Raw genomic sequence first — 21,523 nt, 5'->3', positions numbered from 1 at the left:
ACCCGCCCGCAGCCAATCGGACCCGGCCCACCAGGCTCCGCGAGAGCCGCCCCCACCCAATCACCGCGCGGGACCCAGCGCGGCCGGCCCATAGGACTCGGCCGCTGCGGAGACTCCCTGACTCAGTCCCGCCCCCTTGACCCCCGCCGCCCAATCACCGCGCGCCTCCGCGCCCAGAGCCAGCGAGACCCCGCGAGATTCCCTCACCTCACACAACCCTCACCTCGGGTGGCCCCGCCTTCCTCACCTCTCCTGCCAATCACGCGGTGCCGCTCCAGTCTACCGGCCAATTGACTCTCCTCTTGAGCCGAGTCCCGCCCCCAAGACCTTCTTTTTGCCCAATCGCAGCCGCCTATCCGATCCAATTAGCCAATGAGGAGAAACGAAAGCCCGAAAAGGGGTTACTGGGCCAATAGTACTCGGAGGCGAGGCGGCGCCGTGATTGACAGCTCTCCTCACCAGTGAGGAGCGGCGAGGGGCGTTAAAGGAGTCCCCCTTCAAACCGCAGTGTGAGGTGCCGGGTGACGGGCGCGGAAGTCGCCGGTTCTCCCCGCCGCAGGTGGGCAGCCGGCCAATGGGAGGCGGGGAGCCGGGTGATGGGCGGCGCGAGCGGCCAATGGCGCTGCCGGGGCGGGGTGAGATGAGGACGCGGCGGGGCGCGGAGGTCACTGTGGGCGCTGAGGCAGCGGGAGCGGAGCTGGGCCGGGGGTGGCGGGTCTTTGTGCCCGGGGTCTCTGTGCCTGTCGGCCGGCGCGGCCCTGCCCAGGCCCTTGTCCGTCCGCCCCAGGGGCGGCGGCGGGTCCCGGAGGGTCTTATCGCCTCCGGGGTGAGCGCGGGGCCGAGCCAGGGACGAGGAGCTGGGTTTCCTGAGGTAGATGTTTTGGGCCCGGCCCCGCTCTCCAGAGGAAGGTGATTACTGAAGCCGTCTCTCACAAAGAAGCTCGCCGAGCTCACCTGGCGGAAAGGCCAATGTGTTTTAAAGGCGGGGCTGGCCTCAAAATGGGGGTGGGTGCTTTGAGGAGAGGATGAGGTGTTTTGGGGTTTTTTTCTTGTTTGTGGGTGGTTTTGTTTGTTAGTTTCGGTTTTAAGACCTGAAGGTGAAGCCTGAAGGCTTTACCCCAGAGGCCTGGAGCAGGTGCAGGGTGCTGGCCCGGGGGGGGAGCACAGCGCACACGGCGGGGTGAGGGCCCGTACCTCAGGAGGGGAAAATAACAAGATTTTAGACCTTTTCAGCAGCTAGCTAGTAACCAGCTGTCCAAGTCTGTTATTTTTTCTGCAGCATGCTTGTTAACACACTCGGAAGTTGTGTGTCAAATGTGAATTTCACTGAATTTCACTGAATTCATGAAGTACATGTTAACCTAGCACCAAAATATCTTTAGTAGTCTGTTGGTTTACTTCACTTACAGCATTCATCTGTGTGTTTGGGGAATGCAGTGCAATGTGATATTTTTTTTAAGCATAAGTGCTCCCTAAAACAGAGAATAATGGAAAATGTTAAAACTGGCCAATTTGTACTTTCTTGTGTGACTATTAATTGTACCTGATTAATAGTTTTACTTCACAAAAACTCGTAGTTATCAGAGCCTTACCTGTGATGGTAGGAGAGTTGAATTAACTGTGATAGTGATAAGGAGGTTCTTTCATATAATTAAACTGCGTGAGCAGTTCCAAAGGAAACAAATGACAGTGGATTTGTATGTGCCCTTGTTACGGGTGAGCTGACAGCCTTTCCTTCTCTGCAGCTGGTTCCTGTCTGCACAGGGGCAAAAGTGACCAGCATAACTCTAATAGTGCAGCTGCATTGCTGAAGTTTTACCAACAAATACCTGATGGCACAGTATCAAGTACTGTGGGCTGTTTTTTCCGTATTTCTCTCTAAAAACCAAACATCAGCTTGGTGTCGTTGGCAAACTTGCTGAGGGTGCCCTTAATTTCACTGTCCATGTTGCTGACAAAGATGTTAAACGGTGCTGGTCCCAGTGCTGGCCCCTGAGGAACACCTCTCATCACTGGGCTTCACTTGGACGTGGAGCCGTTGACCACAACTCTTTGAGTGTGACCATCCAGCCATGGCAGCTGAAGGGAAACACTTATCTTGCGTATCCATATGGAGTTATGTGAGATGCCAGTGCTGAACAGCCCACCCTAATGAGTATATCTTCCTGCCACACTAGTTCTATAAACACTTTTATTTGCTGTCCCTGGCCCCGTCATGCTGTGGAGCATAAGACTGTCGGTTCAGCTGCTTTTTAGGCTCTTCATGCTGTGAAAGTTAAAGGGGACAAGATCCTGCTGATTCACACAGAGGTTGTTTAAGGAAAAAAAACCTCTTAAGGAAACATGAAACTTGCAGACAAAGTGCTCAACTTCTAATTGACCCTTTGTTTCCCCAGTACAGCTCTTTTACTTGAAAGTGTTACCTATTAGTCATATGAATCACTCCTCCTCCTAAGAGGGCTGAAGAATGAATTAATTGTGTACTACTGTAAGTCAGTGCTGCTTGTATTTTAACGCCTCTGAATAAGCAGCATAAGGCTGCTGAGGGGGAGCTTGTTACAGAGCTGGCTCGGGGAACTTTGAGCAAGAGTGTTTTGTGAGTAGCTCAATGAGCTTGAGCTGCTTGATGAGTGAGTTGGCAAAATCTACCCATAGTAATTTAAATTGGGCAGGTAGAGACACTGCTCTAGGTCCTGCCAAGGCCCGGTTTGATTGCAACTAATTTGTCATCCCCAGTGATGCATGGAGATATGTGATTGGTGACTGCTGCTGATGAAACATGACAGATCAATTCTAATCTCTTACTGGTGAAGACAGTTATTCATGGGGACGTGCATCTGTCTCTTAGTATTTTATTCACAGTAAGAGCGCTGTAAAGCAATAGCAAGTCTGCTGTTCGGGTATCAAACATGGAATGCTAGTAGGGCTAGATTTGTCAGGTGCTCTTAGCTGAGCTCATTTAAAAACTACATATAAAAGTAAATACTGTGTGTTATAAACTCAGGGTGAAGACTTGTCCCTTTTTGAAAATATGCTGTGTAGAGTGTAGTCTTTTCTGACTCTTGAGAGAATTGTTTTCCCCTTGGATTTGCCACTTGCTTTGCAGGGGTATAATTTTTTTTACGGTACTTGGCGTAAGAGCAAGGGATGGCAGACAATTTGTAACCAGCCAGTTCTATTTCTTTGCTCCTCAGCAGTGCTTTAACCTTAAAATTCTCCACAAAAGATTGTATCATATTGTACAGCATAAAATGTTATGGTCCAGTTCCAAATATAGGCTTTGTGGGGTTTTTCTTGTACCAAAAGAACGAACTGAAAACAGGACTCTGAATATTAGGATAGGTCTTTTGATTTCATGGCTGACTATTGTGCATAAATGTCCTTCAGTGCTTGGACATGTAGGGTTTTTGTAACCCTTTAATGCAGAAAAACTAACGTGAAGTGGAACAAACCATAATGAAATGCTTGCTCAGATTTGTACCTCCACAAAAAGGGTGCTCCAAGCTGTACTACTGATAATTTATCAAGTGGGTGTTTGACAAGCCCACACATACCTTGATATGCAACTCTGCAGATGCAGTCCTTGGTATTCTGTAACGCCCTGGTAATATTTTATTCATAAATCCTAATGCTGAAGCCCTTAAGGTGTCATAAACATGGTGCTAATGCCTGTGAATTGGAGGGGGTTTGGTTAGTCAGATAAATATCATGCTCTAAATAAACTATGGTCCTAACATGCAACAGAATAAACATAAATATACACAAAGTATCATAGGATTAAAATTCCTGTTGGAGTATATTAGTCCTTTTCTTTGCAAATACTACTTTTCCAGAGTTTTAATCTTTAAAACCTTTTCTCCACAAAACTGGAAAAGAAGAAATTAATCTATTAATAAAATCCAGTGAGGACCAGGGGGAAAGAATATTTTGTTTTAGCTTTGATTATGTATAGAGGTTCGTATCTTATAGTTTGCAAGGCTGGCAATATGCCTTCATCTAAGAGGAGGGCGAGGTTCTGCTTGTCCTGTTGGATGAGGGAGAAATCCCTGTCTTGCTCCGGGCAATGTATTAATAAGAAGATGTGGGGGGAAAAAACCTCAAGTAGTCAAAGCAAGTGGATGACCTAGAATAAGGCTGTAAGTCTATCAAAAAGCCACATTGACCAGGATGAGCCTCATCTTTGTCTTTAAAGCAGCAGTGTGGGAACTTGGCTGTTTCTTTGAAAAGTGATTAAAATGATGGAATGGTCCGTACTTCAGCGGAGCTGCCCTGATAGGGACGGGGTAGGGGACAACTGGTGTAAGTGACAGATGGTGTCATCTAAGATAGTGCCTGTCTGTGATGTTGGAGATTGGACTCTACAGGCACTTGCGTCGCTTCCCTGGCCTGTCAGCCCTGTCTGTGGCTCTTGCAGTGTGGCTTTTGTGGTGGTCAGGTTTTGCAGTTGACAGCTTTGCCCCGAGTTTGTTTGGATTGCTCTTTACACAGATAGGATGGTCATGATGAGCATGGGGGCTTGAATTCATCCCAAAGACTGTCACCTCCAAATCACTGAACTCCATACCCTGAAGTGCTTTCTCGCCAAAAGTGTTTTCTTTTGAGTTTTCTGAAGTAGTTACTGAAGTTCTTTGCTCACGGCAGAACTGAAGCGTGAGCGTGGCTTTTAACTGCCAGTGCTTGGGTGCTTAACATTGGTTTATCCTAATTTGCCATTTGAAGACTTTGGCCTGATTGTTTAGTTCTTTCTGTCTCATTTTCCTTCTTGCTGCTAAACACCAGTTGCAGGAGGCAGAGGGGAGGTCTTTATCCCCTGCGGCTTTTTGGAGAAAGTGACAGTTCTGCAGTTCTCTCTGTTCTACATTTCTTTGCACCAGAAATGACCCTGCTGCTCTTTGTCACCAGTGTTTCCTTTTATCCCTCTCCTGGCAGCTGCTCTTGCTCCATTTTGATGTTGGAACAGCAAATGAACTCCCTCTGAAGCAAATGTCATGCCAGTAAAGACGTTGAAGCAGCAAGAAAATCATCTCTGTCTCTGAAGACTGAATTGGAGACCTTTGTGAATGAGATGTTCTTAAAATAGCTCCACAGCATGTTATCTTCACTAGAAGGTGGAGAATTGAAAACACCACCAGAAGCCACTTGATTTTGTGTGAGCAGAATCCCTAATGTTTTTCGGAGCGGGGAGAGTAGCAGATTACTTCCTTTTCCTCCAAATTAAAATAGGTACAATAATATCTGAGCACTCTGTGTTTCTGCTGCATCTTTCATTCAGTGATGAGGAAGGGAGGAAAGAGGCTAAAACACCAGTACTTAGGATATGGTGAATTTTCTGGATTGGAGTTTAATCAGAATAGAAAATACTCTTGCTGCGGTGGTATTTTTTGAAACACCATCTTTCAGAGACGTGGCTTCCTGCTCTGGTTGTCCCACCGTTGGCTTTTTGTTCTGTCATTGATGCCAGTGACAACAAATTGAACAAAGCTATTGAGTTGATTGGGATTGATTGTGTGCTTCTGCAATGGTGTGCCTCTTGCTAAGAGTTTGTTTGCAACATCACGGCTCATGGTCAGGATTATTTCTTGTCCTGCATTCAATTACACTGAAGCAAAGTGCTTGCAACAACTTGCTCTGTCAGATTAGCTGTATTTTGACCCAATATTCTATAGTTATGATTCAGTGAAGTCCTGAGTAGGAGATTAAGCCTTCAGATTGTTAAATTCTTGCAGGTCATGATGTAGATGTAAATGCCAGTTAGTTTTGTTTGCTCTAGCTTTATAATGATAGTACAAAGTCCAGCCTGACTCTGATTCCTCTTCCCCCCACTTTTATTTCCAGTTTGGATAGCTTCTTAGTGCTTTTGCATGTAAGGACTAATTTTGTCTAGCATAATAGCTCATAAATCCTTCCCCATGTCAGGGTTCCCTAAGTCTTGTAATAGAGCATATGCATTCAGTATCAAAAAAAGAACAATGTGTTATGGAAACCCTTAAACAAACAGTAATTTATAAATTGTAGTCTTTGCAGTGGCACACCTATCCATTACACCAGGGCAATTCTGAAAATGTGATTTAAACAGCTTTTCTCTGAGGTACAGAGTAGTGATTATTCCCTGGGGTGTCGCCAATATTACTATATTTCTGTCATACACAAAATAGTCAAGCCAGGAATACCTCCAGGACCCAGACTGCTGCAAACTGATAGGAGACAAACCTGCAGCCTGGTTCATGGTGTTTCACTCCGGCATTGGCTTCAGAGTGGGATCCTGATAAACTGGGATAATGTAATGCTAATTAAACTTAAGCTTACACAGAAGGTTTGTTATAATTAGTACAACTTGAAGCCTGTGCTTTATTGGGTGGTCAGAGATGTGAAAAACAAATTTCATATTGACTCTAGAATGACATCTGTGTATCTGATGGTAGGCTCTGGTGAGGTTTATTTGAAATGGACCGTGCGAAGCCAAATCCTCACTTAGCTCACGTAACTCAGCGTGGCTGACTCCAGACCCACCTCCGTGCTGGTTTTTGTTTGGGGTCTGGTTTAGAAGCAGGTTCTTTAGCTATGTTATGATGGAAATAGTTTAAAGATCAGCTTTTTGTGCAGTGTGGTGTATGGAGCCATTCAATGCCCTGTTTTCCACGTGCTTTATTTAACTTCTGTCAGGCAGTTCAATGGGTGTTTGTACTGGTGGTACCTGCCTGAGCCTGTTGTGTTTGTGCCGAGCTGGAGAGCCACCTGCCCGGGCTATTAACTTACAGGGGTTGTTTTAATGTAGGTTTACAGACCTTTGGATGCTTTGAGCTCATACCTGTTGCAGGAAAGTAATTCATATAGAGAGATATTAAGTTACGTTACATATTATGGTGTTATTAAAGGTCTGTTCAGAGGAATTTCAAATGGCTAATCTCAGGTAATCAACAATAAATGTAGAGCCAAAAGCTTTTTACCTTTACTGTGGGTTTTTTTTCCACAGTATTATTAATAACATAGAGCCAAAAGCTTTTTACCTTTACTGTGGTTTTTTTTTTCCACAGTATTATTAATAGCGGAAACCAAATTCTCCAGGCAAAAAACACTGTGTGATTTTAATCTCTGTGTGACAGTATATTTATATATTTTTCCAAGAGTTGCATCACCATTTGCTGCCTGTTCAAACATGTCACGTTTAGTGACCTTGTTCTTCTCTGTGATCCGCTGTTTCTGGAGTGAAAACTAGCTAAAAATAATACCAAGCCAGAAGTTCAGTAGAGTTGCTCCAAATGACCCCAGCTGAGGCTCCAGGCACCCGTGGCCTCTCTGGGCAGCAGAGATTCCCAGCTGGTGTAATGTCAAGTTCTGTGTACGGGGAACTGAGGAGTGTGTGAGGGTAAAACCCATGTGGGTCCAGCCCTGGGCAGTCTCTTACAGTTTGGATATGTACCTCGGGCTGGTAGGTGCCTTTGATTCCCTTGTTTGTACCACTAACATTAGTGCATTATGTAATTTGCACAGTGTGACCATGGGCACAATTATTTGTTTACGATGTTCTTAAATACGGTGAGTAATGTCAGGCGTAGAAGTAAAGATCAGGAGGTTTATCAGTCAGGACATCTCTGACAGTAATCATCGTTTACACCTCTCAGTTTTATGTTGGGTAAGCACGTTTGCTTAATTCAGCATTGAGTTTACATGTCATGATATTCAGTTGTTGTCTTGATTCAAAGGCAACAACTACTACAAAGAAAGATAAAGGGTTGGGAAATAATCTTCATTTACACATAACCTGGGAATTACTGATTCAGGTGATTGGAAGGCTGTTTCTTTAGTTAGACAGCAATCATTATGTTGTACGTGGAGAATTTTGTTAAAGAGCTCTTGCTGATTTGACATTTTTCCACCCAAATGCTCAGCTACCTTCGGGTGTCTGATCCACTGGTAGCCCCAGGAGCCCCCGTCCAATGTTCAGCCTCAGCAGCAGGACACAGGAGCAGATAGAGCAGGAGCTGCTTGGCCATAACATCTGCTGTCTCTGCTCTCAATATATCGCAGTGCTCTCTTTCTGAAGTCCAGGAAACTTTCACTTCCTTCAGACAAATTGTGCAGATTAAGCAATACTCCATGTGAGGTACGTTTTGAGAATTCATTAGCTCTGCTGCTGCTTTGCATAATCCTTTTTTTGAAATCAGATGTTTTTGAAGAAAATAAATCTTGCGTTATGTGCACTTGGGAGCAAAAAAATGCTTGCCTCACATGTAACATACATATTAACTGCTTTTATGCTTTACATTATAAATAATTTAACGAGTGGAGTACCTGTCTTGCTTATGGAATTGAGTAATTTGTATAGGAGCGGGCAGTAAAATTAATCAGGGAAAGTCCGATACAACATTTTGCGAGAAACATGAAAAGAATCTTCTGCAGGTCTGTGAATATCTGAATACTTTTATTTTTCTTGGACTCAGTGGAAGGGGAATTGATAAGTAGAAGTATTAGATGCAAAAATGAAATCACTAATTGAAGAACATGGACTTTTATAGCAAACAGTTCCTTAATTATATTCACATCATAATTTTAACTAGGAGAAGTATTGATGTCTTCAATTTTTCACCATTTTCCCCTTTTATGTGAAGGTGGAAATAACTGGTGGCAATAATTAGCATTACTGATAGAAACGCAAAGTTTTCTAAGGTCTCTCAGTTGTTTTAAGACCATTAATGTTTTTTGTAATCCTGCTTTTTGACATGGTAATATCCCTTTAAGGGTTTTCTTTACCAGATCAATTCCTTTCCTACTAGGAGAGCTAAAGCTTTTCAGCTGTCCGTCCAATTTATCCTTCTGGACTAAATTTCTCCTATGAAGATAACCAGCAGCAATACTCCCCTCAGGAGATTCCTATCAATTAGTTACGCATCACTAATTTCTGTGGTGCTGGTGGCCCAGTCAGTTGTAAGAAAGCTGGTTTGTAAACAGTTATGGCTGTTCAGGGTTTGTCTTTTTTGGTGAGGATTTTTGTTCTTGAAATCCATCTTTTGCATGGCAGCTACTGAAAGCCTGTGGATTTACACATGTGCGTGAGGAAATATGGGGTGGCTTTAGACAGCTCCTTTTGGGATGTTAATTGCCTACAGATTTCACAGAGGACCAGTGAGGGGCCATGTTATACACAGCTAAGTGAATTTATTCTAAAATACTTATGATGAAGAATGTCATCCCAGAGGTACAGGCTCTGAAGGTACAACAGCTCTTTGTAGCTCCTGTGTCACTGTGTGTCTGTGGGTGTGCAGTGCCTGCTGCCACCGCGGTGGCTCTGGGACGGGGATCAGTCCAATTCCAGGCACCCTAAAGGCTGTTGCTAACTCTTCTTTTGCTCTGTGGTCTTAATGATATTTAATTTAATTCACTGTAAAGGAAAGTGGGATGTAAATAGTCTGTAAATGAGACTCTGGGGTGACACAGTAGCAGTCTGGCATTGGAAGGAAGGGCTTGCGGTCCCGAGGGGAGCTGTGTCTGAGGTGACAGTCCCGTTCCGAAGCCACTGTCAGCCTTGGATACCAGTGGATGTGATGGAGAGATGGCTCTTGTTCAACACACACAGAGCCCTGTGTTTGCAGTGTGATGCTGTGCTGCTCAGCAGATCCTCAAGGATCTAGACAGCATCAGAATTTTCCCATCTATCACCTGTAAGCTTTTCTGAATTGCTTCTGCTAATTAGTTGGTGTTACTTAGGTTCCTGTTGTTCAGTGGAGGAGGTGGATGTTACCAATGAAGTGCTTTCCCTTCACACGCTGCACTGCTGCCTGGGAGCCCTGTCACTGCACTTCACTGCATGGCTTTGTGCCTCTGTTTATTCCTGGGCTTTGGGGGGAGGAATTTTGTGCTGTATGTGATGAGACAGACTTGGTGAGCACTAAGCATGAATCAGTTGTGTTTTATACTCTGTAACCACAGCTTATATCCCTGGTGTCTCTTCAGCTCCTCAACATCACTGACCAAATTTAAGAAAGTGGAAAGAACCATAGAAAACTCTGGTTTTGTGGCTACATTGATAACGTGAGTGGCCAATGCAATCTAGGAGGAAAGCAGGTTATTCCCCAGCTGGAATGCAGACCAGGCTTCAGTTAATCCCTCCCTTAGCCAGAGAAAGGTGGTTTTAATCTATTTATTATGCATTTGGTTGTTTATTTCAGCACTGATATGTCTGCACATGCCATAGCACTGTCTCATACAATCCATTTGCCGTATCAGCAGGTGTAGCAGGACACGGAGCTGCTTCCAGTCACCCAAGTGTGATCCCAAGTAGTGCCACAGGGTCCTGGGGATGGCTCAGGGTCTGTGCAGAACTACACGATGGTAGAACATGATATTTTTTAGGACCTGCTACCAACCATTTTAGGATTATTTTTTTTAGACAGTTAAATTTCTTTTCACCGATGTTCAAGACAAAACTAATTTGGTATGATTATTAGAAAAGGAAAATTAAATGGACAAAATCATACAGGAAGCTCATTAAAATGGAAACACTGAAATAACAGGGTAATTAGGCATTGATTCTGTCCTCACCCCTTCACTCACTTTATGAGCAGTTTTGTATTAAAAGTAACATGTCTGCAGGATGATGCTCCAACATCTGGTGTTGCTGAAACAAAATAAATTGCTTGTTGGTTTTTTTTCTTCCACATTCTTCCAACATCTGCATGTGTAGATCTGGCCTGTATATGAATTTTATCTAACACTGCTGGTGTGGGATCCTGTCTTTGGGTAGGAAGGGGATGTTTGGGTGTGGAGTGTTTTTATTGCCAGTCACTTTTATTAGATATTAGGGCTCTGGCTGTAAATAATGCCAATGGGTACTCTGAGGGCTGCTGCAGGAAGCCCATGAGCAGCTCTGGTGCTCTCAAGTGTGTTTCTGTGAAACAAGGAACCTCCTGGGCTACGGCCTGTCTGTCTTCTGAAATGCTGGTGTCACCTTACCCGACTTGCATAGTTTTAATAATTTTCCCTATTTTCTGTTCTCAGAATGTTTGCAGGCAAATCACCATTTTTAAAAAGTATTCCACATTGAAAATGATTGATAATTGTGTTGGGGTTTTGTTGGGTTTTTTTACTTTATGGGCTGATCCACTGAATTGATTATAAATCTATGTTGCCGAATGTTTACTATTTCAATAGCTCTGGCTGTGATTATTCTGATAGGAAGCAATATATTTTGTTTGTTTTATGTTTTGAATGATTGCTAAAATATATATGGTTGCATGTGCCAATTTTAAGATTCAGTTTATTTATGAATGTGGCTTTATTGCTTCTCAGTATTTGTACTATAAAAATACAACTCCGTAAAGGTTCGTAGTAAGAAAATAGAAAAAAACCTGAACAACAGACTTGAAATAATATTTGTAAATCTCTTCTGATCTCTAATTATCATGATGTTAATTGTGTCTTCCAGTCTTCAAACTATGCTCTATTTGGGAAATCACATGCTTAAATCCATTCCTGTCCAGGAAAATGCTTGAGCTTGATTTTAAGCGTGTGCATAGGTTATATTCGTTAAATGACTCATAACTATTTGCTTAAATCCTATCTAGTGTTAGACTGACTAAATATATTAGACTTGCAGTGTAAGTACTGCAATAAATAAAATAAATAGGGGCGTTGGTTTTGCTATGAACTTGTCACTGATTTTGACTTTTACAGTCATTTTTATGGTATACAGTTGAAATCAAAGAAGAATGGAAATTTCAACTAATTTTTTAATATGCTGAAATGTATTAAGTTACACAAAAGAATCCATATTACAGTAATCCTGCATATATACAGAAAAAGAGTACCCAGCGTGCGTGGCAGATGGTTTCAAAGGAAATCCTCGAGAGCTAGGATTAAAAAGCAATTTTCAGCAAGTTTAAAATGGGTCTCCATATTTGGGTCACAGATATTAACTCTTTCATTGCAAACAAATGATGTAGCAGTCTCGTTGGATTGTTATGGAAATGGTTCTCAATAAAAGCTGACCCGTGCGCACTGTGGAAGGGAGAAGGGAGAATGTCAGTGGATTCTGCTCCTGATCCCCTTCTAACAGGGGTGGGAAGCAGCGCTGGGATAGACAGAGGCAGTGGGATGTTGCATGTAACTGGGATTCATCATTCGCCCAACAAACATTGGCAACCCTGGTAACAATAATGTGTATATGGCTTCAATTTTTGCCTGCGCACTGAAGTAAATTATAGACACGAACACAGAAATTGAAGAACAAAATATAAATTTTCTCAAACATGTTTTAGGGGAACACTAGAACTTGCTTTTTTATATTTTTCGAAAGATTATCTTCTAAAATAAACAGTACCACGCAAACACTGTCCCAGGCTGCAGCTGTTTGGTGGTGGTGTTGGAACATCTAGAAATATTATCATCAATAAGATGCCTAAAAGCGATTGAGTGCAGACAAGCTTTGTCCTCTAAGAGCAAGGGAAGATACTGGGCTTTTAGTTGGTATAAATAGCACAGCAAGTTGGAGATTATTGGCTTTAACTAACTTATACCAGCTAGTAATCATGTTAGGGATGTAATTCACATTTACATCAGAGCTCTTTATACACGTCTGGCAGTGTAAAGGAACCTCAAGTTTGACTTGAGCTAACTTTTTTTTCAAAGACTCTTCTATTTCTGAAGTAGAAATTTGAGTTAGACCTTAAGCAATGTTTATCACTAAGCAGTGAAATAGAGCAACTGGTTTACTGTGTTCTCAAAGCTCAGCTGGGTGTATTTGGAGTACATTTGGAAAGCTTTCTGAGCAAAGGTGCCTGATGCTCTGCTAAGTGAATTACAGAAGTAATTGCTGGTTTAAATTTCAGCCTACAGAGAAGTTAATTGCATGGCTCTTTGGCTATTATATCGGCTACATGTTAACAGCAAAGGACAGTCTGCTTCTGAAAGGGCATCATAAATGTCCTAGTGGGATAACTAACTGCAGGTATATCTACAAAATGTTAATTAACAATGCTAAATGATAGGCATTTTCTTCAGGACTGATCCAAGGCAAATATCAGAGGTCCTGTCTGCTGATCAGAAAAGAAAATTCAGCGGATGGGTGCAAGTAGTGTTAGAAGGCAGCTTTCAGTCTTCAGTTCTGGTACCAAAGCTAGAAAGCTTCAGTGGACTTCTTGGAGCCCACGTTCCCAATGTCATTATGTGCCGTCAGAGGGAAATCATAAGCACCTAAATTAGATACCAAATACTGAACATCTCAAGCTGTTGCCAGCCATCATGTGTCACCAAGTTATGATACTATTAATACTTGAAAAAAGAGTAATTCTCCCATGACAACAGTTCTCTTTGATCTTCGTGTTTGTAAATGTAGTTCAGGATTTTGCCTTAGATTTTTCAAAGACTTGCATCTCTCAAAGAGAGGCATCACAGATCAGTTCAGATCCTCCTGTCATTGTTATCTTCCAGGACTTCTGTTTCAAGTGGTTTTTGAACGTTTCTGTGAAGTCCCAGATGATCTGAGATAAGACCTGATCCAGATGTCTCTGGGTAGCAGAGCAATCCATTTTCTTGACTTCACCAAACTTATGATCAAGTTCTAAAGAAAGGAGTTAGAGCTGACTTTCAAGAGTTTGTTGATTTCCTTTTCTCGCTGTACAATCAGGTATTCGATAGAGCAGGAGGTTCTCGTTTGGAGTCACCTGTCTCATGGGTCAAAAGCAGTTGTTTGTCAGGGCAATGGAAGGGAAGGCTCGTGCAGATCTCCAAAGGATTAGACAGATGGGTGGAAAACAGAAGCCCGAATTGCCCAGTTAGGACCAAAGGAGAGTCATTCAGAAACTACACCGAGGTGTAACTCCTAAGCCAGGTGTGACACGCTGTTAAGGTGTCTTCAAAAGAATACTGTAAAAGGGAAGGTTCTCAGGTTCTGTTTGGCTGCTAGGGCTATGAAAACGTTCTACTTCAGTTGTGCATTGTTTGTTTTCAGTTAAAATAATAACTCTCAGGGAAGGAATTCCTAGTTTTCTGCAGCCTTTTTGGAGATGCCCTTTGGAAGTGAGGGTCGGTTCTGGAAGTAAGGTGTTATCCCAGAAGTTATTCCCTTTGCTCCTGCCGGAGGGTCCTTGAGTGTCCTGAGATGAGATGCCATTCCCTGTGGCTGTGGAAATGGAAAGCCAATAACCATCCAGGCCTAAGACTTCTTAAATCTTACTGAGGAGCTACCAGGCTGGCCTAATGTTGATAAATGCTGTTTCCAAAGCAGTGTCCTGCGCTCTGACAAATATGTAAATCTCTGAAAGTATTATGGCATTCAGAGTTCTGAATACTGGAAACTGTGGCTCTTTAAAGTAGTGAAATGCTTTCTTACCTTCAGAACTCTTACCAGGAAATACTGAATGCTAATTTCCACTGAGTGCTTTGGAATTTGTCTCTACTTGTATCTTTTTGTACTGCATATTTATGAAAAAGTGTTTTTAAGTAGATTACTCGAAGTAATAACCTATTCATATCAAGGCTATGAATTCACGTTTAATGTAACTAGTTAAAAAAGGTGAAAGCCTGCATACTGGTGAACTGTGCTACAGATGGGCTTCTCTGCACTTCTTCATTGATGGTACTTTAAGTAGCAAGTTGGAGAGAAACAGATAATGAAAATTGATTCTTCTCTGCAGGTCTCTCTTGCTTACTGTTGGACTTCGACAGACCTAATCTGTGAAGATAATTGAAGTTCCTTTGCTCTGAGTGCTGTAAGTGATTTTTTTGTTTGTTTTATGGAAATTGTTAGGAGCCTATTTGCTCCTAACAAACACAGGGGAAAAAGGTGAAAATGCCAAATCACAAACAATTGGTTGAAATGAAGCTGGTGCAGATTTGTTATATGGCTGTACGTGTTTGCAGGAGATATTTCTTAACAGCATTTTGTATTCAGGAACACCCCTGTCTCCATTCCAGCCATGCTGAGAAATGAAGTAGCAGAACCCTAATTGCAAATTGCCAGTAAAGATACCCAAGGAAACAATATTTTCATACTTCTGTTGGGACTTAAAACCAGATTAGTAACCTCAGTATGGTGGAGGGAATCTGCTGTTGCTGTGTGTATTGCATCTGGTTGAGAATAAACCCTGAAGTGTCAGTACAGCATCTGAACCAGAATAGCACGTGGAGAAGTTGGAGGGGTGATAAAATTTGTGAGTGAAAAATTTTCCCATTGGTAATGGGAGGTGCCCTGACTGCTGTTTGGCCTAACTGTTTGCTGAATTTTAGGTGCCATGATAGTGTAGGGGGAGACCTAAAATATGTCTTTACTGTGCAATAGACTTTTCCCCAGAGCAGTCTTGCCTGTGCTAAACCCTGTCCATGCAGAAATGTGGCTTCTGGAGCAGTGTCCCCCCGAGAACAGGGGATCCAGGGATTGTGGCTGGGAGGCTGCTGCAGGAGGCAGAGTGTGGGTAGGGGCTGGAAATGGAACATCATGGGTTTGGCCTTGTTTCAGTATCCCCTTAGTATCCTTACAACACAGCCTCTCATTCTATAATTAATAGCTATGTGTGTTGCTAATGCCACATTTCTTATTTCTGTGAGAGTGTCTTTAAAACAGTTGATATTCTTGCACCAATGAAAACATGCGAAGAGCTCTTCATATCCCCACTTTTTCCCCCAAAGCTGCAGGAACAATTTCCTGGCTTGTAGAACAAAGAAGTTAGAATCAATTCCACAGCCAACATCTGCACCTGGCTCACTTATTAAGCGAGTATTTGGCGTAGATGCTCAACTACCTTCTGCCAAGAGAGCCTTGCTGATACAGTTGTGCAGGGAATAAGATGTGATGTCTTTTCCTTTTTGGTTCACCAAAGCTATTTTCTTGATTTGTCAAAGTCAGAATTTTGTCGGAAAGGAAAATATCTTTGTACTTTTAAATATCAGAGGTTAATTAATGGTTAATCAAACTTTTTTAACCAACCATGTTAAGATTATGATGGTGTATCACTTCGGTTCCAATGGCAGACACATCACATATGGGTTGCCATTTTGATGGCTTTGAATGGTAATCTGACCCATAAAAACTGAGGCATAATATGCAAACTGATTTTTTTCTGGCCTGCCCTATTCTTGATGCCATCTGTGTTAGGATGGAAATGAGCCTGCTCCCAATGTGGTCTGCCAGTTTTAAGCAGAGCGGTAGTGCCAATCGCAGATGGATTTAAAAGAATAGCTTCATGTGAACAAGAAGAGAAGGAAGATGCTCCTGAGAGCAGGAAGTTTCACTTGAAAGCATATTGTGTCTCTTAAATCCTGTAGCCAGCGGAACATCCATCAGACCTTTCCATGAATTCATCTCGGATCAAAAATTAAGCTAATTTTTCACCTAATTTTCACTGTAATCCATGAGATGTCAGTTCTAGTCGAGTGGCCTGTGCTCTGAAGTTAGAGATTCAACAGCCTTGTCTTAGTGTAACCGCAAGTGTCTTGGTACTATTTGTAATCCAGAGAAACACAATAAGTGATTTTCACTGGTTAGGAATATGGTCTACAGAAATCTCTATTTTTTTAATCTCTTTAAATCGATTGCGTCGTTTGAACGACCACTTGCTTTTTCAGTAAGGAAGCATGTAAAAGAAGGCACTCATCGATGAATTTCATGTTCGTGACACACTTGAACATCCCTCTCAAGTCCTCTTTAAGCCTTTTATTTCCAGGCTAAATAAACACCAATTTCAGCAATGTCTCATCTACTCCCTTTAATTACTGCTGTTGAGAGAAAGTTTCTGCCGATGCAAATGTGCTATTTTGTCATGTCACATCAAATTGCATCAGCCTTATATTTAGGAACAAAAAGAGGGGGAGGCAGAGACAGGATGTGGCTACAAATGGAACCAAAGGGTTTTCTTAAACATAGGCTGAAAATAGACAATTGAGGCAGTGATGCTTTTTCAAGCAAAAATCCATGAAAGGGAAAATCAAGTCTGTGACGACAGAAATGAAAAGCAGGGCTGGGGGTGTGCGAGGAGGGAGCGCTGGATGGAGGCGTGGGCTGGTGTCAGGGAAAAGCTGATGAACTCCTCATTTACGCAAACACCCTTTGCATTGTCAGATGGGTGTGAAGGGGTTTTAAAAGATGTTACACCACGTATGTCCTCTCTTGTGCCTTCTCTGCTGCCTAAAAGGGTTCCTGGCCATGTTTCCCTCCGGCTTCTTGCAGGGCATGCACCTTCCTAGTGCTTTGTACAGCCTAATGCATTCTAGTAGCTTAGTAGGCCTTTGGAGTGCTAATAGACAGTAACCTATAGACTCAAAATATCTTGAAACATGAATTAACCCTTAAAAGGCTCTTGCACTGCAGCAGTGGTGATGTCCGTCTGTCATAGTTGCCTGGAACAACTCGGTTACTCTGATGAAACTCTGCTGCAGTCACAATACTCGAGCCCAGTTGTTCAGGTTGCCAGAAAAGGTAAGGTTTTGTGGTTCAATAGAAATTACTAGAAATGTGCAGATTTACACCAGCCAAGAAGTTGAACTAGTGACTTTAATGTCGCTTTCAGTGGCATTTTCCTAGAGAAACTGCGGTAGAAAAACGCAGGCCTCCAAATCAATTTCCAATACAGAGACAATAGCAGTATTCCTGATTCTTATCTTGGACATAAATTCATTTCTGACAACATTCACTTCAGTTTCCTTCTTTTAACTACTTCCAGCAGTAACTCTCAGCTCACTAAACTGAACTAAATAGATTGTAGTAAATAGGCATAGAGAAAATTTAAAGTAGCTGTCCAAATAAATGTAGGAGACTTCAAATAATCCATCACACTAAATTTACTTTAAAATGTAGAGTCTATTCCCAAAAATATATTTTAAAAAATTGTTCTTCAGGAAAGCCAGTTTGGTTCTTCAGAAAATGTTAGCGGCTTCCCCATGGAAAACATTTTCTGCCCTCTAAGAACTGGGCAGAAAATGATCTATTGAAATCAAATGCATAAATTATGCATGTAATACAGCTTGCTTTGAAATGATGAGTCTGATCAGAGCCTGATGGCAATTAAATGGAGTTCTGAAAGATCAGCTGTGTTTGAGAATCATCAGAACTCTGGATGCGGATGTGATCTGTAGGCGTGTGAGCAGCACCTGCTTATCAAATTAGAAAAATACTATTCATTTATTACAGCTAAGCACTTGGATACTCTCCTCACAAGTAATTGATGTTAGAGGTAATATTTTTTTATTCTTGTCACCAAGGATAATAAAAATGTGGTAGAAGCTTGTATATTTACAGCATTCTGACAAATGTAAGTCAAGTAGTGTTTCAGACTGAAGCAAGACAGGGAAAGGCACCAGCTCTTCATGGTTGGATATTAACAGTCCTCCAGGACTGTAAAACATTACATAGAGTGACGCTGTAATCTACATTCTTACAACACAAAAGTAAGGACCCCTGGTGCTAAATTCATGTGCACAATGAAGCTTGATGGGAGCAAGGCAGTGAAAGATTTACCCCAGGCTTTTTACAAAGCTCTGGCCTGGGCGGTGTGAGGCTCCTGTCTTTGACCTGGCTGCAATATTGGGTGTTGTCTCCTGGGACTTTCCTTTGGTAAATGCATCCCTTGGCTGAGGCATCGGACTGGACCACGGCGGCAGTGTAACAGTCCAGGGATGCTCCCTCCTGGAGTGGAGGGAGGAGAGACTCCTGTAGAGATTCTGGTGATACTTAAAGTGTTAATTTCCATAGAATTTCTTACTTGTCATTTTCTGTGTAATCCACTTCCCAAGACGTAAGACAATCACATCTGATTTTTTTTCTTCCAATCGCTTTTTTAGTACCTGAGAATTAAAGTGCCTCAGTAAAATGTGTGCATTTTCATAGCAAGGAATGCATTTCTGTTACACTTTTTCAAAGCAAATCACAGAAATATTAAATGGAGAAGGAGAAAGATAGATGTTTGTTTTTATAGTTGGGGTTTGTTTGTTTTGAACTGATTAAGTCTGAAAATACTAGATAAAAACTGCAGATCAAGTGAAAAAACTCTGTAAGCATTCTCCAGATTCTTCATCAAAAAAACACCCAACTGACAACACTACAACAAGAAAATGCTCTTAATTAATGTCTTCAGTTAAAGGAAAAGCACTGTGGATCCCTTAAATATATTATTAAATCTGTATTGTTTAGATAATAGGACGGGGAAAGACACTTGTGCTGAGCGCTGTGTCAAATTCGTCAGGGCATGTTTTAATTCTAGTTCACTCGCTGGATTTCACAGCTATTTGTCTGGGTATTGGGGTAATTTGGAGGGTTGAGTGAAGCCAGATGACTGTAATGAACTCATTTTGTGTCTTTGACTCATCCTGGCAAAAAAAGAGATGCTATTTATGGGGTATTTTGTATTGTTAAGACTTCTGTTCCTCCTGTCTCTCAAACTTTCTCTGGGCCACTGTCTTTGCGCCATCACCAATAATTACGTCAAATTAATTCAGCATAATTGAGTTAATTATTAGCACTGAAGGTTAACAACATGACTTCAATTGAACCAAAGCTTTTATCCCCCTTTCCTGAGGTTTCACAAAATGTAAACAAATCTGAATCATGGATGAAACCTAAGGCAGCTCTGCTTCCATCAAGTGCCTTTGCCAGTCAGGAGAACTCTCCTGCCACATCCATTCACCCAGACGGGGGTTGATAAACGTGCTCTCTGCTGCAGAGGGAAAAGAATTCTGTGCCATTCTGTATCAACAGCCAAGTGCTTTAGAAAAAAAGAAATAATTTAACCATCCCAGAGCCATCCCATTCAGTCAAAACCAGAAAGATAGAATAATCATTAATAAAAATTCATATATGGAGGGGATATTGTACCTGATTTAGCTGACATACATAAAAAAGAATTAAGACATAGGTCCCAAAGGTTCAGAGGATAGCTTTTTGAATTAGGGATGCTGTTGTGAATCACTGTGTAAGGCATAATCAATAGCATGAATCCTTGTATAAGGTGGTAGTTTGAGAACCTGAAGATACAGTTTCTGTTCCCAGCTCTGCCATTGACTTATTGTGAGACCTTGTGCGAGGCACTTCATTTTCTGGAGCACACCCAAAAGGCAGCAGGGGAAGTGAAAATTTGAGGAAATCATGTCCCAGCTGTAAGATATTTTTTTTTGTACCTGTCCAACAGGATATCCAGGATCCAGTTTTGGTTCTGCTCTTGATGTGCTATGTGGAAGATTAAGAATATTATTTTCTTTCTTTCTTTGTGTCTTTTGGGGGAAAACAGGGCTAAAGATACTTGGTCACCATTTATACTTGATTTGAGTTCTGTGAGTTCTGCAGGAGGAGGGAAGCCATATATATTAACATGGCAATTCTCAACATAGACTTTCTGTTCTGATCTAAATCCCGTCACTGACTGTGCCATGGAAGTAGCCGAGAGCCTCCTCTCACGGAGGGTGTGCGGGGGGTGCAGGTGCCTTCCAGCACCTCAGGGAGAGTGTTGCTCCCGGGAGGCTGGGTCAGTGCTATAAACGACTGCAGGCTCGTTAAGGGCCGTGGAGCTGTGCCTGGTGATATTGTTAGAAGTCTCATCTGTTGGTTGACTTTCAAAGACTATTTAGAATGGCCAGAACTGCCCGCTCCCAGCACCCAGCTTCTGCCTCCATTTTGGAAGCAGAATAGGAGAGAAACAACAAGGACTGAGCTAACATAGGCAATGACACAACTAGTCCTGTGCTCGAGCAATGTCTAGGCCTGCCATTTAAATACATTGTGCTGGGTAACATCTGCTGTCACCGTCAGCTGTGGTTTTAATTACTTCTCTCTTTAAATTGGATCAAGTCATGAAGCACTGGAATCGGTTGTTAAGCAGCCCTTTCTGGAGCCAGATACTGATTTCCTGGATGATGGAGTTCCTTCAACATTTCTTTTTTTCATCTCAAAAGAGTATCTTATGACTCTCTAAAATAAGTGTCTTATAAGATGTAGAGGAGAACAGTTGCTGAAGAAATGGGGAAGGCATGGTAGGTGTACAGCCATTTAAATACATTGTGCTGGGTAACATCTGCTGTCACCGTCAGCTGTGGTTTTAATTACTTCTCTCTTTAAATTGGATCAAGTCATGAAGCACTGGAATCGGTTGTTAAGCAGCCCTTTCTGGAGCCAGGTACTGATTTCCTGGATGATGGAGTTCCTTCAACATTTCTTTTTTTCATCTCAAAAGAGTATCTTATGACTCTCTAAAATAAGTGTCTCATAACATGTAGAGGAGAACAGTTGCTGAAGGAATGGGGAAGGCATGGTGGGTGTACAAGTCTCATACAGCAGCTGGCTTTGTGAGGAGCTCTCTCTTGTGGCATCCCACTGCAGCCAGCAGAGGCCTTCAGGGAGAAGGTCCTTTCTCAAAAACCAGTTGGTGGACTGGGAACTCTTTCTGTGTGATAAACTTGGTGCTAGCCAGAATTTCTCTTTGGTTTTCGTATGAAGCAGATTCTCTCTGAGCAAGGCTGGGCCATGGAGGGTGACAGTAAAGGTTTTGGGAAAACTTGAGATATGGCTTTAAGACCTCAGAAGTGTTCCTCAGATATAGCAGGCATC

At 42.3% G+C, this 21,523-nt stretch overlaps 1 protein-coding gene across 13 annotated transcripts in view; it reads left to right on the top strand.

Moving 5' to 3' along the window:
- The first annotated feature begins 493 nt into the window (after positions 1–493).
- LYRM9 (LYR motif containing 9) overlaps positions 494–21,523 on the top strand; it is a 32,522-nt gene continuing 11,492 nt past the window's right edge. For 2 of the 13 annotated variants that reach the window (XM_014956127.1, XM_014955520.1), the window contains exons 1-2: positions 494–559; positions 14,631–14,705. The gene's annotated coding sequence lies outside the window, so the exon portion shown is untranslated. The other 11 variants (XM_014956308.1, XM_014955595.1, XM_014955888.1 and 8 more) reach the window with 10 other exon arrangements.

This window comes from Calidris pugnax, unplaced genomic scaffold (assembly GCF_001431845.1).
Source record: "Calidris pugnax isolate Ruff unplaced genomic scaffold, ASM143184v1 scaffold45, whole genome shotgun sequence".
NCBI classification, from domain to species: domain Eukaryota; kingdom Metazoa; phylum Chordata; class Aves; order Charadriiformes; family Scolopacidae; genus Calidris; species Calidris pugnax.
The sequence above is the reverse complement of the archived record's forward strand: the minus strand, read 5'-3'. Positions and strand labels throughout refer to the sequence as shown.